This window comes from Cydia strobilella, chromosome 7, assembly GCF_947568885.1.
Source record: "Cydia strobilella chromosome 7, ilCydStro3.1, whole genome shotgun sequence".
In the NCBI taxonomy this organism is placed as follows: Eukaryota; Metazoa; Arthropoda; class Insecta; order Lepidoptera; family Tortricidae; genus Cydia; species Cydia strobilella.
Window position 1 is genome coordinate 12,326,767 of NC_086047.1, and position 19,404 is coordinate 12,346,170.

Genomic DNA, 19,404 nt, shown 5'->3' on the forward strand with positions numbered 1-19,404 from the left:
CTCAAGAAATATTAAATATAAAGCACGAATGCAATGTAAAATTTTTAGATCGTAACTCTTATGTTAAAAAATTAGACTTGTCTCTGAGGTTTAAAAAAGTATGTGCAAATGACATTGAAAAAATTATAAATAATTTAAGTTCGAATAAGGCGCCAGGAATAGACCAAATTAGAATACAAGATGTTAAATATATTAAAAAACAATTATGCCCCATTTTGGCCAACTTTGTTAACATGTGTGTTTCAAAAGGTGTTTACCCAGAAAACCTAAAAAAATCCATTATAAGACCTATTTACAAAAATGGAAATCACTTGGAGTACACGAATTATAGGCCTATAGCAATTTTGTCGGTAATTAATAAAATAGTTGAGAAGGTGGTCGTCGAGCAAATATCAGGTTTTCTGGAGAAACACAATGTACTTACGGACGCGCAGCACGGGTTCAGGCGAGGTCGAAGCACGGGGACGGCTCTGGCACACTTCTCAGAGGAAATTAACAGCTGCTTGAACGAAGGTAAGCAAGTCCTCGCACTTTTTATAGATTATAAAAAGGCTTTCGATACCTTAGACCATGAAGTGCTACTACAGGCCATGAGTGAGTGTGGCATCGCTGGCCCCGTCAACGACTGGTTCCGCAGCTACTTAGCGGGCAGGACAATACGCACGAGCATCGCCGGCGCCACGGGCGCGGAGTGTGACGTCACGCTCGGGGTGCCGACCGGCTCAGTGTACGGCCCTGTCGGCTATCTAATGCTGGTCAACAGTGTTGTAAACGTCGTGAACAAATGTAAAGTATTTATGTACGCGGACGACATGTGCTTACTTGCTTCAGATACAGATATATCGGTAGCCCATAATAACATTCAAAGTGACCTTGACAATGTAGTGAAGTGGGCCCACGATAACGGTATAATTATCAATTTATCAAAGACGAAGTGTATGCATGTGTATTCCCCATACAATCGAAAGGCAAAAACTGTAAATTACAATGAGTATGGGATTGTAGGTCACGGGTACGAATGCCTCCACAACCGAACAAATAATACCTATAGTTGTAGCTGTGAACCTTTAGAATATGTTAGTACATATAAATATTTAGGTATGCATGTGGATAACAATTTTAACTGGAAAACACACGTTACTGCAGTTTGTTCAAAACTCCGTTCAGTCCTAAGTAAGTTGTATCACTTAAATAGATTAGTTAATAAAAAAACAATGCTCGTTGTTTATTACGCGTTAGTGGACTCAATCATTGGTTACGGTCTTAGTGTTTATGGTCGAACTTTTCATACTTATTTGGATGAAATTAGAAAACTACAGTTAAGATCTATGAAATACCTAGTTCATAAAAAAATTAAAAATAAGCTCAAAGGAAATTACGACAAATTGTATAAGATATGTAAAATACTTCCTATGCATCAAAAGGTGCAATATAGGATAGCAGTAGAATATTGTTTTGATGGTAAATTTAAGGTGCTGAAACAAAGTAGATATAGAACAAAGAGCATAAGGCTTAAAAAAGTTGTACAAAACACTGCTAAAAACTATTATGGCAAAAGGACTAATTTGTTTTTGATACCAAAATTGTATAACGAAATTGACTACCTAAGGGAAGAAAATAAATGTAGTATGGCTAAATTTAAAAATGAGTTAAAAAAAACGTTATTGGAAAAGATACCCTAATATTAAAACTGTAAACTATATTTGAATATACCTTAATTAGTTGTTAAAATAGTCTAAAAGGTGTAGTGACAATTAAACAAAAAGATAAAATAATATATCTTTTTTTTAATAGTCATCATAAACTATCGCCATGCATGCTCGCTTTTCGGATAGTATCTAAGTTTAAGTTTAGTTTTTTAAGTGCATAAATGCTTAAAATGTAAAAATGAGCGCTATCTCGCCAACAAACTGCAATCGCAGTTTGGCGAGGAATATAATTGTAAGAAAATTGTTGTGATGTACATTGAGATAAATAAATTAAAAAAAAAAAAAAAAATAAGTACGGATTTCTTCTTCTTCCTCGCTTTATCCCGGCATTTTACCACGGCTCATGCCGCTTGGGGTCCGCTTGACAACTAATCCCAAGAATAAGTACGTACTTATATAATTACTTAAATGATGTTGTTTTTGTAACAAGGATTACTTACAGTTCTAATCATCCCAAGTATCGTGAACTCATTCTTGAAGTCACTATGTATATAAATAAGTAACAAAAAATTGTGACCTGTAATTCCTTATTACCAATAAATTATGTCTATGTCTATGTCTATGTCTAATCAGTTGCATCATAACTCCATTTCTTAAAAATACTTTTGCATTGTGACTGGATCTATGGATGTGAATAATCAAAAAATAAGTCGCGATATTTTATTTCTCCAGATAGGCAAACCAGGAAAGAAAAAGAGTAAATAGAGATGCTTGTAAATACAACCTTACTTAAAAGTTGAGCCTTCTCCTGTATATCTAATTCGCTTGGCTACCTCTACCTATACCTACTTATAATTAAGGCTGTATCCTTTCAAGGAAAACCCCTGTATATTCGCGATTCACTTACGCCTTATTTATCGGACCGGCCACAGGTTAGCGCGCTACAAATAAATCCACAGAGGTTTTAGTAACGGTAATAAAAATAAATTACCACTGCAAGAGTGCTTAGAATTAATGAAAGCGCATGTTGCTTGCGTTTTTATGGGTTTCCGACAGAAACCAAATTGATTTTTGCTCCTTAGGATGTTAAAGTAGGCGTATGGACTTTTTTACGGTTTGAAAATCAGAGATGGGCTGAGGAAAGCATGAGGCTAGGTTTTTATGGATTTAATCTTTTTTATTACATATTATTAGGCGTGGCTCACTGCGATTCCGTCGCGTCGCCTGCTCGCGCTTGCGCCACCTTATGCGCGGTTATATCTGTCGTAATATATTGTATACTGGGCCTCTTTGTTTGTTCATTACATCGTAAATCATATAGACCGTATTCACTTAATTTCACGTCGTCCCGCGGAATCGTTGTAATTAAGTATGTTCTAATAAGCATCAGTTAGCGTAACCGACCGCACCGCAAAAGAGCAGTTATGGAGGCGATTAGAAATGTGAACCCGTGGTTGTTAGGCTTATAATTGGGGAATAGGAGATGGGTCGCGTTTGTTATTATAATGAAGATTAGAGGAGAAATTAAGTGCTTTATTTTCTTTGTGGAGTGAAATTTGTAGTGCATAATTATTTTCCATCGTATTTTTACGGAAACGTACGAACGAGTCTTGCTATTTCAGTCAGTCTCGGTACAGAAGGTACTGAGGTTGACCGAAATAGCATGAAAAATACGAACTTTTCCGAGAAAATACGATGGAAAACAATTATGCACTACATCTCTACCTTTATATCATGACTTTTTTTTGAGTTTTTACAATCTAATCGAAGGTAAGTTGATCTTCTAGATACACAGTGTTTGCAAAGAGAAAGCGTAACCTTGGGAGTATTTCGGTTCATATAAAATCAAGTATTCGTTACGGGCACATTCAATACGAATGTCTACAAATCAATTCTTGGATCGGTCGCACCAAATTAGGACTACCCATCTTGTGGATATGTTGCGGGAATACAGGCTTTTGGGTTTTTGACGCTTGACTAGGCTAGGTGATAACTAACTATAACTAAGCAGGTAATAAAAATGACCGTACATTGCCTAGAAAACAAAGAAACTGCCTATAAAACCTACCAATACCAAGCAATATTGAGCATAAGTGATGGTCAAATGCAACCGAATCATACATTAAAAAAAATGTTTGTTATGAACTTCGTTTGTACTGGAATCTGTACTGATTATTAAGTAAATAAATAAATATAGGTGATAAAAACCCCCTCAATATTTAACTGAAACGGGACTTCAGTGCGTATAAATAAGCCTGGAAATTACGTTTGTAATTAAGTCTCGTTCTAGTGAATGACATTGTGTAAAAATCGTAAAAAATCAGTGTTGAACATCAAGTATACTAGACATTACTTAAACGCACTAGCTTTGTAACTTTATCCGTAATAATATAGAAAGTCGATTCCTTTTACGGCAAGCTAGCCTTTCTCGGCCGTAATTCGGATCATAATGGCGGGTAAGAGGATCAAATTATCAGTGCCAGTTTGATTGGTCGCCGAACCGGTACCAAATGTAGTTTTAGATAGACCATGGACCCTATTTGGAAGGAGGAATGTGTTTTAGATGAGGTTGCGTTATGGTCATGGTAACACCCTACCAAGTAATTATACTTGTTTGTCATTATGACCAACTTGCTCTTAGAATAGAAGGTTATGCGTCTCATTTGTAGCCATCCGATCGTGAAATTTTCTTGCTAGACATGTATAGGATTTTGCAATTGCAACTGCCGAAGACTCAAATATATTAAAATATTTAAAAGACGTCATGCTCATGCGTGTAATTAAGCTCGAATCTCGCTCGACATAAGCAGGCATAATCATGTACTTCTAAAATGTTAAATGGGCGTTGAATAATGAAACACACTTTTGAATTTAACAAAAAATTAAATCGAAACCTTGTAACAAGGTACGAAATGCTAATTTTGTTTGGCTCAGATGTTATGTCTAGCAGGGATACCTTTTGTAGACGAATCCCTATTTAGGAATAGAACGTGATGGATTTTTTGTCGATCAGAGTGTAATGATATGGTTTTCTTGGATTATACGTGTTGAAAGATTCAAATTTCATCAATGTAGGCCACGTCTGTCTTTAAAGAGTTTTTTTTGCTTTTCAATTCAAACGTCAAGGAGTGTTCTTTCTCGTTACGAAATCATTCTAACTTTTTTTGTTTGTGTTGTTGTTTGTTATTATACATTCTAAAACGGCTAAAGCCATTGCTTTTTCTATGATTCAAATGTTCTGCGTGTAAATCCGAATTAAAATAACTTACTTTTTAATTAAATAATTAAAGCTGATCTAACAAACTGCTGCTTTAATTATTTTAAGTACTTACTTATTTTATTTTTTGTGTCAATAACTCAAAAATATTATTCTTTCCTTTCATATAAGGATTTGCTAGCAGTCATAATATAGTTATACAGCGTTCCGAAAAATAAACTAACCCACCCGTTTATGTACGGCTGCCGATGTATGGAAGTCGTTATATCGCTCCGTGATCCCAGTTATGATGGATAAAGCATCAATAAAACATTCATGAGCCACTCAACAATAGCATTTACGGATACTTTCATAGAGATAATAATTGCAGAGAAGACGTTTGTGCTCCGAAAAGCTTAGTTAGTAAGAATTAGTTTAATATTTATAAAGCCTTTTAACAACAGTGTGTTTAAGTGCTAAAAAGTACCTCTCGTGATAATGTATAATAGTATTATCCCGGGGCTAAATGATTCTATAGACATTTATGGTATCTCTCCTTACGCTTAAAAGAGATTGTGAAAGTTAATAACCATTCACTAGTGGTGTATCCAATTATCCATATTCAAGTTGTTCCCTGTCAATGAGATTCATTTATTTTGTGTACTTTATAATTATACAGATTTACAATTTAAAAACCTGTGTTAAAAATACTTCCCGTGTGTTAAATATGGTTAGCGTTTTTATGAACATGGTTGCGTTGTTCTAAGCTATGTCGCAGAAAATATTCAGTCACGACGGTTTGCTTGAGTATTTGACATAAATCTGTAACTGCCGCATAGTAAATATTGGTCTTATGTAAGTAGGTACACTTGTATGCACCAGTGACTCCTATAGGAGACACTGATAAATACAATGTGAGGGTACCGGGCAATAGCGGCAAAGCAATAATTTCCTTCTAAATCCAATGCATTTAGTGTCGGTTAAATCAATAAGTGCCATAATAGTTAATTGACATAAGTGACGTATCGACAATACGAATGAAGAAATGTTATGCTAGTTATTAAGAAGCAAATGGATTTTTGCTTTTAGATTTAAGTGGAAAATTATTACCCAATTAATTATTAAGATACTTTTCGCGTGCAATTATTAATCAGGAGGTCAGGAAGACACAGGCGGATGATAACAAGCTCATTTAGACATCAAAATATAAGTTCAAATTGGTCTCCAGTACAAGTGAAGTCTGCACAAAACGTGAATCTGAAGCTGAGCCTTAATTGTAACTAATATTACTAAATTAGGTAATTTTGCTAATAAAATTCTATCTTTTGCGTCTATAATTTGAGTTTAATTATAATTACATTAAAAAAAAGCAATTTTATTTCATATGCAGTATCATGTTATCATACTGTTATTTCATCGTTATTATAGAGTATTTTACTCATTTCAAACGTAGTTTCCTTAAGAACAATAGTTGGTATAACTAGATGAAAATTTGCCTCTCCATTCATAAGAAGTGCTAATTTCTCACGTCTTCTCATTATATGATTATGACACAGCACTTAAAGCGCGTTCAATCTTCGACACAACGACGCGCTAACCCAACAAAACAGATTACCCTTGTAACTTAACAAGTTAATTCTTTTGCCCGTAATCCTGTAACAAAATAGCAACCTCAATTTCCGAACGAAATCATTCAACTTTTTCAAACTTAATCTATATCGGCAACAAGCTGTTCAGAAATTCAATTTATAAACAAGTTAGCATCTCGTTAAAATTCTTCGGATGTAATAAGGCAAGTTAGCTCCTTTGGCAGGCATTTGTTGAATTTAGATCTTCAGTAGGCAAACTCGCAACATTCTTGCGAAAGTTGGATAATAACCCCCGTTTTTGGTATCGCTTATAGGTTTTTGAGCTATTCGCGAGCATTGGTTAAGTTTGAGTTCTGATGTATGGCGAACTTTATATTGGTCGATCAAGGTTTACAGTGATCGAACATCGTCGTTATGCGGGACGAAGTTGCGAATTTTCCTCGAGTACTTATTTTGATCGTGTAAAGTTTCATGAACATTTTAGCACTTAATTTTATAAGTTACACTACTTACACTTGATCATATCTTAACTTAGAAGTTCCATTAACACTGATAGACTTCAACAAATCTAGAAAGGATATTAAGGACCTGTAATTATACGGTTTAATCCAGGGACCCGCTAGGTATCCCCCTCGAGAGTTTTGGAAGAGGTATTTCTTAAGGCTTTGCTTATCAAAGCAGTTGCTAACTAAAACCCTTTCATTTGGCTTTCATAATACGGGTAAGCTGATACGTTCATTAAGCGCTGACCTCTTGAAGGGGTATCGATTATAAATTTTAACGCTTATAGGTACCATTTTCAACTCTCTCCGTAAAAATAGTATCAAATATTGCTTATTTAATATGTTTAAAGTTAAGGACTGGGTGTCTAACGCGTTGACAGCACAGATGTCAATGTCATAATTTTTTGAATTAGGAAGGGGATACCCTTTCATTTTAGCGTCATCTCTGAAAGGGAAATCCCTTCCTAGAGCTAAGTCAAATGAACGGGTAAGCATTTCAAAGGGAAAGCCAATCGTTGGGGCTCTTCGATTAACGACTAAGCCATTTTAAAGCTTTTTTTTCTGGGAAGGGTTTGACGGGTCCCTGGTTTCATCTTTTCGTCGGGCAAGAAAGCTTTTATAGTCAGAAGAACTATCAGCTTAGCATTAGCACCCCGCCACACATAAAATAAGGATAGTTTATAAAGTTCATAAAAAAATCGCAATATTCTGGATGTTACAGGCCGGTACAGTTTATTATAATATCATTACATTTTAATTATTACCTAGTATGTTGGTGTAACCAGATGTGCGTGTTGAGCGTTACATTATGATGATGATCTGCGTAAATTCGGCGCGATGTGAAGTTTAGGCGACAATGAAGGATTTAATAGCGTGTGATGTGTCGTAATTTGCGCGGCGTGGAAAATTACACGTACGTAGTACGTAAGGCAACAGCCTTCAATACAGCGACGGTCCAGTAATAAAAAAAATTTCTCTTGTGAACTGTTAAATGTTATATTGTAATATTTTAGTACTTAGGTGTAAGATAGGAGGTAGGCTGTGCGAAATTAAAAAATAAGTTATCATTTAAATAATAAGGTTACAAAGATGATCGTTACTAAAAGTTATGCTTCTTTTATAAAGGTTTGTTATACTATTTTTCTTATTTACTACAGGAAAATATGCAAAATGTAGTTCACTCATCCAAGCTTGATGACCTTTATATACAGACATGGATGCATACTTATTAAATAGGTACATTATATCTAACACGTACTCAAGTGGTCGCATTAGCACAAATACAAAATTGTGAGACAAGCACACTGATATTGAAATTATATTTATATCATAATTCTTTTTTTTGCTTCTATGTAGTAATTTTTGATCGGAACTATGAAATATAAACCTCCTCTCTCCCTCGACCACAGCCTTACATTGTACCACTAAATTATGATTTACCGGCGGTATTAGGTGGAGTTATGTAAATGAGCTCATCTCCAATTCCCACGGCTCTGAATTACGGCGGTAGCATTGATTTATAGTAATTGACCATCATTGGTCATTTATTCAATATTTATTAGCTATAACTTTCTAAACATGCAAATGCACATTTAATGCTGCCTATGGGAACAGTTCGAATTTTATTTGGCTAAAGTCGGGTATGAAATTACAATTTCAAATATTCTTACGCATCCCAAAAACCTTATGCCCTTGACGTAAAGCTTTATTTTACCCGATCTGTCGGACAAGTACACATATTTACTTATCTGACTGATTAACAGTTATGCTGGCGCCCTGTGTTAAGTATGTTTTGTACGAGGTTGTCTCTGTAAAATTACTAATCCCTTGCTATCTAATTATATCTGCAAGGGCATAATGAGATCTATTGAATGTGTGAGAAGCATTTGCCGCTCGGCGGATATTATTGCCATTCAAGAATCATGGATTATGCCGCACGACTTGGGCTTTTTTGGATCAATAAATGATGGTTTCTCATTCACGGGTCAATCAGCAGTCGACACAACGAATGGTATTTTAAGGGGCAGACCACATGGAGGAGTGGCGATTTTGTGGCGGAAGGCAGTGTTCCCGTGTGTGTCGGTTATAAAATGCAGGAGTGTGCGTCTGTGCGCGATCAAAATAGTAAACAGTGACCGCTCGATGTTGGTGTTTTCGATATATATGCCTACGAACTCAGCAGATAACGTAATTGAATTTACAGAATGCTTAAGCGAAGTGGCGGCTATAGTTGAGAATAGTAATGTGGAATCGGTCTTTGTGCTGGGCGACTTCAACGCTCACCCAGGCGAGCTGTTTGCGAATGAGTTATTAGACTTTTGTTTGGACCAAGACTGGACATGTGTGGACATGAATTTACTCCCGAGTGACTCATTTACTTTCATTAGTGATGCACATGGCTGCAAGCGCTGGTTAGACCATTGCGTGGTCACACAAGCCGCCAGGCAATCTATTGTTGACGTATCGATATTACATAACACCTACTGGTCGGACCACTTTCCGCTGTTAATAGAGTGCAATTTCAACCTTATAAAACCTACGTTGTCAACGCCTACTGTTATTACTGACAGAGTGAAGTGGGGTGAAAGGGACGAGTCTCAAATAGATACATATCGTGATTTTTGTAATACTGAGTTAAATAAAATAGTTTTTCCGCCTGAATTTGATAGTTGTGCCCATAGGCGCTGTTGTGATGAGGGTCATAAATTAGCTTTAACAAAAATGTATAAATCGATTGTGGATACACTCAGTGCCGGTGCTGTGTTAAGTTATGTTGAACCAAGACGTAGAAAGCATAAATATGTGACAGGCTGGAATAAGCATGTGGGGGACGCTCACAGGACGGCGAGGGTTCATTTTGTAAATTGGATGGCATGTGGTAAACCTACTGCGGGTCCCATTTATAATAAAATGTGTGAGTCGCGCAGAATTTTTAAAACAAAATTAAAATTCTGCCAAGCAAATCAAAATCAAATTAAATTAGATATAATCGCAGAACATCATTCAAGGAAAGATTTTTGTAAATTTTGGAAAACTACAAATAAATTAAATCCGAAGACCAGTCAACCTGTGAGCGTCGATGGTCAGCACGACCCCAGTCGCATAGCCAATGCTTTTGAAAGGCATTTTAGGGTGGAGTCGCCTCTTGGCCCTACTTTACAATCGCCTGAGTCGGACTGTCATAGCGAGGAGGTTTCCGTCAATTTCTCCGCCGAAGAAGTATCCGCTGTACTGAAGAAAATGGTGAGAGGTAAGTCTCCTGGCTATGACAGCCTTAGTATAGAACACCTTAAATACGCGGGCAGCCATTTGCCAAGAGCGTTGGCTATGTTGTACAGCCTCTGTATTAGCCATAGTTTCCTACCGGATGAGCTGATGTTTACTGTTGTGGTCCCAATAATAAAGAATAAGACGGGAGATGCATCAGATATTGCCAACTATAGACCCATCTCATTGGCAACCATCATAGCCAAGGTGCTGGACGCTTTGCTTGACCGACAGTTGGATAAGCACGTTCACCTACACGATGCGCAATTTGGCTTTAGGCCGGGCCTCTCAACTGAAAGCGCTGTCCTCTGTCTCAAGCAAACCGTTCAGTATTATACCTCTAGGAAAACGCCGGTATTCGCCTGTTTTCTAGATTTATCCAAGGCTTTCGATTTAGTGTCATATAAAGTTCTTTGGCGTAAGATGCAGAGCGTTGCTGGTCTTCCCTGTGAGGTTACCTCTCTTCTCAAGCACTGGTACCTTAATCAGAAGAACTGTGTGAGATGGGCCGGCGTGTGCTCTGATGAGTATGGGTTGGAATGCGGGGTGAGACAAGGGGGACTTACGTCTCCCCGGCTTTTCAACTTATACGTAAACGGGCTGATCCAGGAGCTGAGCAGCGCCAACGTCGGTTGCTCGGTTGATGGAGTTTGTATGAACAATATCAGCTATGCGGACGACATGGTGCTGTTGGCTCCGTCTCTTGGTGCCTTACAAAAGCTTCTCGGTATCTGTGAGGGATATGCGGGGGCCCACGGACTCAGATATAATGCCACAAAGAGCGAACTCCTACTCTTCAAGGCTGGTGCTAAAACCTATGACACTCTGCCACCAATTACTTTGTGTGGCACCGAACTGAAGAGAGTCAATCATTTTAAATATCTGGGTCACTGGGTCACCGAAGATCTTTGTGATAACATGGATATCGAGAGGGAGCGCAGGGCGCTGTCCGTTCGTTGTAACATGTTGGCACGTAGATTTGCAGGGTGTACAAAGGAGGCTAAAATAACTTTATTTAAGGCGTACTGCCAGTGCTTCTATACCTGCAATCTATGGGTCAAATATACGCAGAGAACGTACAGCGCTCTGCGTGTGCAGTACAATAACGCTTTTAGGGCGTTAATTGGACTTGGACGGAGGTGCAGTGCTTCGGGCATGTTTGCGGAGGCAGGCGTGGATGGCTTCCATGCGATCATGAGGAAGCGCTGTGCCTCATTGCTCGGTAGGCTGAAGGAGTCCAAATAGCATCCTAAGAGTGTTTGCTGAGAGATGGGATTCACCGATGCTCCAAAGCTGGATTAATATGCACTCCAGCTTTGTAAATTATAACTGGTAACACACTCCGGATTGCGTTGTCTTAATTAGCATTTATTATCTATTGAATATTTTTTGTGTTTTTAATTTATAAAATTTGACAAATTTGAATACTTGTAATTTTAATTGTAATAATTGTAATTTTAATTATTATTGAATTTTATTTATTGAATTTTTAATTTAAATTATTTAATTTGAATTGTATTGTATTGAATTGTATTGTGTTGAGTTTTAATTATTTGTTGCATTTTCTAGTCAAAAATGATGATAATTTGTGGTGATATGTTAGATTTATAAGGCTCATCCGGTGTGTCCTAGCCCTAAGTTAGCTCCTAGTCATTAGTTAATTTGCATGTTAATTTGTTTTGTAATAGCACTAACATTATTTTTATTAGCTATGTAAGTTACTAACACATATGGGTGTATTAGGCCTGAAATAAATGACAATTTAATTTAATTTAATTTAATTTAATTATGTCAAAAGTGTTTCCATTTCTGTTAAAAATGGTCTATGTCTCAAAAGTCATTGTCCTGAAAACATTTCACTCATTTCATGGGCAATCGGTTCATAAGAACTCATAGATAGATTTATTGAAATTGGGCCGGACATAAAAAATAAAGCCTTGACTGAAGATTGTGACACGTAGTTTTTCTCACTTTATCTATTATGCTTACCTGACTTAACTTCTTTACTTGGTGGAGCCAGGCAACTAGCGAGTCATTACACATCTATCTGGCCCGCCCCATTAACCCGCCATTTATCAAAACGTCATTAATCTCCGCAAAGAAGTGCAGCGGTGATTAAGACTTCTTGCGGGATCCGGATTACACTGGCGAACACTTAAAGAATAAACTTAAGCCCCATTTAGAATGTTGAAGAACTTGCATGCAATATTCGATACATTGCTAAACTAGAGAATACATTGAATTCAGTCGATCGACTACATATAGTAATGTAACGAAAATCGCATACAAGTTCTTGAACCGTCGAAATGGGGCTTTACATAGGCCCCAAGCAACAGTAGGAAGGTACATAATTATATTATTACGGAAAATATAAATTCCCAACATAGTCGTAACTTATATCCACAAACCGGCTTCGTCGTAGCTTCTACATACAAAGACAGTCTTCATAATATGCTTGGAGTAAGAGGGTTCAAGTAACTGCTATCAGGTGGCAGGAGACAGTGATTGATAAAAAAGTGAAATACGGGTTCCGTTTTTTCCTTTTGGGGTACGGAACCCTAAAAATGAAGTACATACTCATTATGGTGAGATTGGTATTTTTGAAAGTCTTAAATAAATACCTGGGTGGTGCACTTTAAATGAAATCTACTGTAAATATATCTACTCGTTCCTTTAATTTTTAGTGAAGCCGAGGCGAGGTCGCGGTAACTTAGGGTTGTATCTCGGGTTATTTAAGGCTAGGGTTGATATTCATTAATCAATTTATTTATGCTTCCTAATTCTGTTGTTAGTGTACCGATACACCAAAGTTTATTAAGCGCTTGGGGAGAGAAAGAATAATTAATTTAAAAAGCTTTGGGGGATTTCATCGATATACTATATATAGGTATATTAATTAGTACTAGCTCTGCCCGTGAATTTGTCTGCGTGGAATGATGATGATGATTGATAAAATGTATCCTATGTTCATCCAAACTGGTTCAGCGGTTTAAGCGTGAAAAGGTAACAATACAATACAATACAAGTCCTCTTTATTGCACAACCTCAGAATAACACACACAGGTAACATACAGTTATTTTTGCATTTGTAATATTATTAGTAATGTCTGTCTTAAATATGGTAGTCGATCGCTCGACGTCTTTCTTTATTACCATGTGATGTACTTATGTTTTGTATCCTTTGTGATAGATACTGTGGTTTCAGACTTAATTAAGTGAAAAGTTTCATCTCACGGTACTTACTTATGAAATTTAATAATTCTCTATACAAAATTAAAATGTAAGGACTTTAGTGGCTACGACATGAATATGATATTTTGACGTAGGTATATATATACTAATTAAAAATTACAAACACGTCTAAAAATCAAAAATAAGTATACTGACACTGTTGGGCTCTAGATACTACGTGATACTACTTACTTCGGAGTACCTTCATTACATTTTTGTGAAATCGTAAACTAGTGCCAAGAGATTAAATACATTTTAATGATGAAATATTTGATCTAGGAAATTAATTGCTATTTTGGAATATTGTATTTTCTGTACCGGAAACCACACCATTTATAAAACCAAATATGGCCGGAATTTAACTGCCTAAGGCAAGTGAGTGTGGAAAATCCACAAAATGTAAATATATACAATGTTGTTTTCTGTATTGAGGTGTGCAGTAAAAAGTACTTGTATTGTTTTGTACAATGTAACGTGGCGCAACGAATTGCGAAGTATACTCGTATTGTGTAAATCGAATTTTAAAATCATCTTCGTCCCATGTGAAGCGGTCAAACTTTTTACCTTTAACTTTTTTATTAAATGTACCAATTAAAATGTGTTAAATGTGTAACAGTTAAATTGAATATGTACCCGATGACATGTAACTTGGCGTTATGAATAAACTATCTGTATCTGTATCTGTATATTATTTATATATTATAATTAAATTGAATGTCTGTGTCGTATGCCTGTACTTAATTCTTCTTATTCGAATTATTTACAAGACTCAATTGTACTACGTGAGCATAAAACGACCCAATTTATCCCTGACAATTTAATGATCCAAGACACCAGACGAGTTCCAAATGCTCCGATATAAGTTAAAAATAAAATGGGTAAGTATTTACGCTTTCCTTTCTACTTCAAATGCTAGGAAATAAGTCGAAACGAAACACATTTATTTAACGGCATTTACGCTCAATCATAAAGACGAACTTATAAGCATGCGATGTTCAGAACTGCTAGCCGTTAAGTTTCAATCGAGCTCCAATTTAACCTACATGGTGATAGTTATCTGTAACTGTCACTGTCAATAAAATTCAACGTTTATTTCTCGATCGACTAGGAACGAACGAAAGGATGAGATGGTAGTGAATGTAAGTGGGAGGAATTGTCGACAAATTGAACAAAGTTTCAGCAAAAAATATATGAGACTTATTATAGGGGTTTAGATAATGATTTCACAAACAAACCAGATTTAAAACGGCAAACCGCAAAGTCGAAACCGAAATTTACGTCGTGTTCGATGCTCAAAACTCAACCGAGAAAGTTAATTCCACCAGGCAGAAGTCTCGGGATAACTACTATGTTTACAAAAACCGCAAATAGCTCCACTTGTTTATTCGTCTCTTCAACTTATTAAGGCTTTTCTAAGGCTAAGAGGAATTAAATTTGAAACTCGGGTGCTTTCCCTGTCCGGCAATTAAACCCGGATCAAAGTGCAATTTCGTTCTTTATTTTATTTTGCACGACCATAAAGATAAATTATGGTTTTTAATTTCAGCCATGATAGCGGTATAATGACATTAATGACAGAATTAAAACGTCAAGTTTATTTTCTTGTATTTTTAATTTCGAGATGAGTACAGCATTCAACTGGCATAGTAATCTTGATTGTGAAATCTGTGTAGTTGGTAATTTCTTTAATACAAAATAAGATGCATATCAAGGAAGTGAGAATAGTTCTTTACTAGTTTGATAGGTATTTCAATCTATGCGATAAGTATAACAAATATCAAAATTTGCTGGGCTGCGTCTTATATCACCAGCTATGTGTAACATGACAGTGGCCATGCACCACATTAGTTATTTCTTGTTTGACAAGTTGACGTCTGTAATATTATAAAAAAGCTTACATTTTTTTAAAACGCCACGGCGAGCGTTATCATCAAGGCTTTTGGTTTCCTCTTCGTGCATTTCGCACTCACCTAAGAGTATTCAGACTAGTTACAATGGACGTGTATTTCGGCTCTCATACACTTTTTTATATTTGACATGAAATCCGTTCGTTAGCTAGAGTGAATATTGAAGCAAATACAGGGTGCGTAGCCAACATGCCAATCGTTAACGCTCCGCTCTCTCACATTTTTCTTGATATCTACATCAGTTAAGCTACTGGGCCAAGTTTGGTATGGTTTTCGTATAAATCAGGGATGTCGAATTCATTTATGATATGAAAGTGACACCATTCTGAAGTAAAAACACAGAAAATATGAAAAAACTACTTTTTTTTATTCCTCTTCACCCTTCAACCGCTGAACCAATTCAGTTTAAATTTGGTATAGAGATAGTTTGAGTCCCAGGAAAGAACATAGGATAGATTTTATCCCAAAAATTATCCCGATTTAGATAAAATTTGGTATAGAGATAGTTTGAGTTCCGGGAAAGAGCGTAGGATAGTTTTATCCCATAAAAAATCCGTTAAAAGTGAAAAGGATGGCGTAGATTTGTATGAGGAATCAATAACCGCTGAACCGATTTAGATGAAATCTACGACTACATCTTTGATTTAGTTGAAAATGATACTAAACTTAGAACCTAAACTTAAGCAATTATTAACCTTAAACGTCGCCTACGCTTAAAACCCCCCCACATCCCCACCTGCATCAAAAATCTGGGTGGCTCCACTTCTTAAATACATCTTAGGAACACAAAGATTAATTCTGCCAAAGGAAACAACCTTAAGGCCGTTCCATCGGTTTGCCGCTGTCTCTGTCACATTTCGCAAGAAAGAACGGGAAAGAGCATGCGCGCCAAGTGTCCATTTTGATCGAATTTGTCGATTTTTATTTATTTTAAAAACGTTACCCTACAATATCGAAATTCGAAAGCTATGAAATTACTATTTAAGTTAAGATTGTTTTTTCTTCTTTTTTTGTTTATAGTATCACATAATAAATAACCGAGTAAAGTTGGATTAAAAGTCCGAGTTAGAGGTTACTTTGGGAATTAATTGTATCGAGCGAAGTGTCATAATTCGTGTATCGGAAGCTATGAAATTAAAGATAATATAGTCAAGAACTACATATATTTTTTCCACGTCTACGAATATCAACGCCTCTTAGAAAAACATGATCATATAAGGAGATTTTTCGCCTTCTGGCTCAGGGAACAAACTAACATGAAAGTAAATAATATTAATGTAGAATATGCCTCACTCAGCCTGGTTACGAGCTCGGGTATATTTGTGATCCTACTACGTTTCTACTAGTTTAGCGCCACATGTTCTAAAGAACCATAACCATGTCCCTTTCATCTAGAATTGGCGCGTACTCCGAACTTTGTCACAACTTCACGTTCGTTTTTTATTTCCGATAGTACTCGCAGACTGTTCCTGTTAAATTATGAACGCCGCTGCATACAAATGCTAGCAGTGGGATTGTAATCAAAACTGAAGTTTTAGAATTAGGTTTATTTGTCGTTGCTATACTCGAGTGACACTGGGAAAGGCGCATATTTAATTGCTCGTAGAACTGGAAAATGAATTAAAAAGTCGTTACATAACTAAAATAAAATAATTTAAAAAGAAATCGTTGTTCCCGTTAATCATTACTGTTTTACATATTTGTTCCGGGTACACTTGTAGTTTTCACGTGAAACTCGCGAGTAATGTGTGCGTACAGACTATTGTCCGCAATGACAGGCCATTTAGCCGCGTGACATCTCTAGACGTTTCCTTCTTGTGTTTGTACACTGTACGCACACCGAGCAATTATACCGAGTTCCTATCCTATCCTATACAATTAAAAGAGCAATATGTATGTCTTTGTAAATCAGTTTTTTATAATCGATCTATCTACCTATTTTTCAAATCGGACTTAAGTGATGATCTCTTAAGTAAGTCTCTTAAGTAAGTGGTGATCTCTTAGTGGAATTGCACTACATGATTTATATTAGTATCAGTTTAAAGTATGTCAAATTGCCTTTACATAAATATTTTTGTAACCACTTAAGTCCGATTTGGTAAGATGTGAGTTTTTCGCAGGAGAATGTATCAACTGTAAGGGGAAAATTCAAGCGGCTGGTGGGGGAAACGGGACTACTTTTCAGCCTGGCAACATTCAGTTTCTTAAAGCCCTGTAGTGGCGTTCCTCCCACTACAGGGATCAGAAGTCAAACTGTGGCCTATTATGCATACGACGCTATTCTAGAGACCCTGCACATTATCATTTAGAAACGAAACAGGCCTCTGTTTAAACTTTATTATACAAACTAAACATAAAACACAACTTACAGATTAGACAGGCACAAATACGAACATACTTTAAGGGATCACTTCGACCTCTTCGTAAATAACTTGACTATCAACAATAACTTGAAATCAGAAAACGCGTCGTGTAAACTGCTATATGTTTTGAAAACTATATTTACTTATATATAGTATTTTTCACATAGCTTTGGTAAAGTTGACATCTGTCATCTCCATACAATTTATAATCTTAAAACGCAAAATATTGAAAATATCGTCAGGTGACAACCAAAACTCACTAATTACCAAAAAAAAATTAAGCAAAAATCCACCTTACTATCGCTATGAACTTATGGTGGTAATTAGTGAGTTTTGGTGGCACCCGAAGATATGTATGTATTGAAATGACAGCTGTCACCGTACTCAAGCAGTGTGAAAAATACTGTAAGTGAGTTGTCATAGTGTGAACTCGTGTCAGCATAAAGGTGGCACTTGTGGAGACATCGCGACAATAGCTAGGGCTGCCACAAAAGACGGCACTCGCTGCCTTCCGCCGCGGGTCGGATGCGATATTGCTAGCACTGAGTATAGGTAGATCTGAAGTAGTAGGGAAAAGTGTCAGGGCCGCGTGCCTACGTACCCGTGAGATTCGGCTTCAAGATTGTATTAAGACGAAAGGGGATGCGGATGACCGTTTCTCCATACAAACGTAGTCTTCATTTTCCTCTCTGGATATTGACGTTATAGAAAATATTTTTACGCAATATGATGTGCATTAACCACAGCTATGCCCCTTCTTTTCTTTGTTTTAGATTTTTTAATAATAAAATTATAAGAGTTAAAAGATTTAAAAAAATGTATGGAATTGGTTTTTCGCTCCTAATTCTTAAAAAAATTAAAAAATCGAAAGAAGTCAAACGAAGGGATAGCTATGCCCCTTCGTTTGACTTTTTAATTTAACAGGTTAATATACAATACAATAAATTGTGTAAAAATATTTGCCATAATGTCAATGTCCAGGAAGGAAAGTAGGGACTACGTTTGTATGGAGAAGCGGTCGTCCACTATCCTATTAATGGTGGCATGGAGTTTCAGCATGACGATCGGTAATCCCTGGAATTAATCTGGAGTTGATCCCGAAATATTCTCAAGATAACACTGTTAAGTAACCGACAAGTCCTTAACATACCGGCCTAAAGAAACGCGGTAGACCCCCCCCTGACTTGGATATCCGTCATCAACAGTGACCTGAAGAAAGCCCAATTAATGACTCGACGACCCAGAACCGACGTGTCTGGCCAACAAGGATGAGGAGAGCCGACCCCAAGTGAAATGGGATAAGGCTATGCAGAGCTGAGAGAGACAGTTAAGTAACTGACAATTAACTGTGAATTAATTAATTAAATGTGATTTAATATGACAATTAACTGTTCTGCAAATACTTTACTTAAATTTGTTGCTATTACAACATTTTCAATAACCTAATTTATACTTAGAATCTCATATTCCATCTTTTTACAGACAAGAAGACGGGCAAGCCGCATTAAATTTACGGTTTCTTCAAGAGACTGACTAAGCGCCAAAAATCGATAAGCCGAAGGCATCAAAACCCTTGTAAAAATCTCTGAACTGACATTACCTTACATATAAATCAGAAATTTATGACGGGATGAGTCCTGATCAGCTATTCCAATTTTTAAGCACAACCGGTTTACAACAGATATTGTTATAAAAAGGA